This window comes from Stegastes partitus, unplaced genomic scaffold, assembly GCF_000690725.1.
Source record: "Stegastes partitus isolate 25-593 unplaced genomic scaffold, Stegastes_partitus-1.0.2 Scaffold15, whole genome shotgun sequence".
In the NCBI taxonomy this organism is placed as follows: Eukaryota; Metazoa; Chordata; class Actinopteri; family Pomacentridae; genus Stegastes; species Stegastes partitus.
In genome coordinates, this window is record NW_007577746.1 from 628,283 (window position 1) to 631,962 (window position 3,680).

The 3,680-nt window shown below is 42.5% G+C and overlaps 1 long non-coding RNA gene across 1 annotated transcript in view; it reads left to right on the top strand.

Annotated features, from left to right (window-relative positions):
- Positions 1–2,049, top strand: part of LOC103363441 (uncharacterized) — a 7,711-nt gene extending 5,662 nt beyond the window's left edge. The window contains exon 3 of the long non-coding RNA XR_520497.1: positions 2,038–2,049. This is a non-coding gene — a long non-coding RNA (uncharacterized LOC103363441). The remainder of the gene's footprint in view (positions 1–2,037) is intronic.
- The last annotated feature ends 1,631 nt before the right edge of the window (positions 2,050–3,680 follow it).

Below are 3,680 nucleotides of genomic sequence, written 5' to 3' on the forward strand. Positions count from 1 at the left end.
AATATTTACTGTTGTTGCTGATTTTGTGTTGGTGTTGTGTTGTTTTTTCTAGTATAACAATTTCCCTGAGGTTTTATACCGAAGGGATCAATAAAGTTTTATTCTATTCTATTCTATTCTATTCTATTCTATTCTATTCTATTCACACTTTGGACTCAATCCCGTATGTACAACAACAGGGTAATGTACATCAGGATCTACATCAGTTAAGCACACAACACGCAACAAAGACATGATCTGTCACACTTGATTTGTGTGGTGTCACGGGCAGGTGCAATGGATGGTGTATGAACCAATAGGATGTTGGAACAGTGTGTCTTTATGCTTCTCATCCAACCACAATCAAATTCACTCTGACCATGTCTCAATACTCAAGTACGCAAGTCCGTACCTGCCTTCTCGCCCTCTCGTTCTCTTCTTCTTTCTTGTGCTCTCTCTCTCTCTCTCTCTCTCTCTCTCTCTCTCTCTCTCTGTGTGTGTCTCTGTCTGTTTCTCTCGTCATCCCCTGCCTGCAGCCTGCCTGATGGCTGGGATTGGAGACAGCTGCAGGGATCGGCACACCTGTCCGTAATCACCGCCTTCCACAAAAGCCTGGTTCAGTCACTTTCACGTCACCAGATTATAGACAATAATTCTTCCATGTTGTGCCGATCCCCGACCAGAGGGCTGTACGACGAAGCGAGATCAGTGGATTAGCGAGGTATGTTGAGCCTAAAGCCAGAGTTTTCAGTCCCACAAAGGTGGCTCTCTTTTAACCTGGTTGTATCTCCATTGTAACATATGCTGTGGAGCTAACCTGGTCGGGAGCAGGTTCTGTTCAGAGTTTCTGATTTAAATTGACTGAAAGAGCAACTCCCTTTAAATGAAGCGTTTCCTGAAGATTATTTACGACCAATTCAAATTCTCTGCTGACGAGAAATGTTTGACCTGTACGTTACTAAAACCGCTGAATGAAACCGATGAAACCATGTAGTAAACCAGTATCACACACTGTATGCATCATGTTGCCATAGGAGCCAACGTGTATTTAGTTGGTGATGCAGAAATCGTACAAACATGGTTTTATGTTTGGTCTTGATTTGCTGTTAAATCTGTTTACTGCTGGTACTGCAGCTGATAGATCACTTATCAGATCATTTATCTATTGGTATTGATTACAGAATATTCAATCAGGAACATTCATTTCACTTCGATTTGGCCCCAAATTAAAGTGTCCTCCTGCATTATGGGATGGCGTCAGATGAAATGCACTCCAACAGAATGTCATGTTTATGTATGTGAACTTTAAAGTTTAATTGTTTTATCATACAGCTGTCAGTTTAAAAAAAAAGTGGCTGCATTGATTGGTAAAATAAACACATTGCACTCGTCTGCCAGTTTTCTAGCACACTCCCATTTTGCATCATTTCCAGCAGCAGCTTTATACCGTCACACATTTTAGATTTCTCATAGTTCTCCATTAAAACAACCTGCTGACTGAAGCAGCTGCACAGCATTGGTTCATTATGGCATGGAAAAGAGTCACATGATGCGTTAAACGCGCACTTCCATGAGAGTCTGAAGCAGAAAACCTGAGTTGACGAAGAAAGCTGATGACCACCTTCGTGGTACCATAGCCCAGCTTTCCTTGTAAGTCGACTCGACCAAACCTAAAGTCTCAGTTAGAGTTAACGGGTACCATGAAGGTGGTCATCAACTTCCTCTGTCAACTTTCTGCTTCAGACTCTGTTCACATGAACATCTGACGCATCATGTGACTCTTCTCCATCCCATAATGAACCGATGGTGTGCAGCTGCTTCAGTCAACAGGTTGTTTTGATGGAGAACTATGAGGAATATAAAATATGTGACAGTATAAAGCTGCTGCTGCTGGAAATGATGCAGGACAGGAGTGCTGATAGAAAACTGGTAGATGTGTTCATGTGCTGATTCTACCGATCACTGCAGCTGATTATTGATCACTGACAGCTGGACCAGGAAACTGATCAACTTTAAACTTCACAAATTTAAAGAACATTTAATCTGACGCCATCCCAGAATGCAGGATGTCACTTTAACCAGTGGACAGATCAAAGTTAATGAATGTCACTGGTTGCATTTTTTCTGTTATCAGTACCAATAGATAATCAATATTCTGATCAGTGATCTATCAGCTGCAGAACCAGTAGAGTAAACAGGTGTTTATGGGATGTCTGCATCAGCAGCTGAGTCCCTATGGGTTCCCATGGCAACTCGATACCTCTAGTGTGTGATGCTGTAACTCCACAGTTTCATTCAGCGGTTTCAGTAACATACAGATAAAACATTCTCCTTCAGCTGAGAATCTGGATCACTCATCAATGAACTTCAGGAAACACTTTAGTTGAAGAGACGCTTGTTGTGGGCGCTTTAGATCTGAACTCTGAACAGCACCTGGACCAGAGGGGTATACTACAAAGCAAGTTAGACATAGCCAGGCTTTCTTTGTGTGAGCCGAATCGACAAAACCGAAAGCCCCAGCCAGAGATTACGGGTATCACGAAGGTGGTTATAAACTTTCTTTGTCAACTCAGACTTTTGCTTCAGACTCTGTGCGCGTTCACATAAAAAGGGGCGTTTAACGCATCACGTGATTCTTCTTCTGCACAAAATGAACCGATTGTGTGCAGCTGCTTAAATCAACACGTTGTTTTAATGGAGAATAATGAGGAATATATTTATTTTTTAAAAACATGACGGTAAAAAGCACCGATACTGTAAACGGTGAAGACAGGAATGCTGGTAGAAACTGTTCAATGTGTTCATAGAGAATATTTACTGATGCAGCCGCTGGTTTCTAACTGGCAGCTGCACGTGAAAGTTAAACTTTAAAATTCATACATTTAAACATGATATTGTACTGAAGTACATTTAGGTCTGACTCTGTCCCATCATGCAGGAGATCACTTTAATTTTTGGCCCAATCAGAATGAATTTGTTATTGATTGAATATTCTCTGTAATAAATACCAGCAGAATGATCCATGTTCTGATCTGTAAACGGACCTGACAGCAAATCAGAGCCAAACATAAAAACATTTATGTTATTTCTGCATCGCCAACTTAAGATGTCGGGTTCCTATGGCAACGTGATATTTACAGTAGGGCTGGACCCGAACATCCAGATATCCAAATATTTGGTCGTTGTGGTGGTATATGATATATTCGCCCACAACCTGCCCCAGCCTGCACACCCACCACCGCCGCCGATGGTGGCAACAAAACTGCGACGCCAACCTAAACTGGCATCAGCAGCCAAGTGCTTCCTGTCCGTCGACTGTGTGATATTGTAACTACACGGCTTCATTCAGTGATATTAGTAACACACAGCTCAGCATGTTAGCAGATAAACACATTCCCTCAGCTGAGAGTCTGGATCGCTCATAAATAATAGTCAGGAAACGATCTGGTTAAAGGAAGACGCTCTGTCAGCCGATTTACGTCTGGAACTCTGAACGGAACCTGCTCCTGACCAAGTTAGCTCCACAGCATCAGTTACCATGGAGATCTAGCCAGGTAAAAAGACAGCCACCTTCGTGACACTGAAAACTTTGTAAGCTCAACACACCTCGCTAACCCACTGATCTCGCTTCGTAGTACAGCCCTCAGCTCAGCTCCACGGCGTCTGTTACCATGGAGACACAACCAGGTAGAAAAACCTTG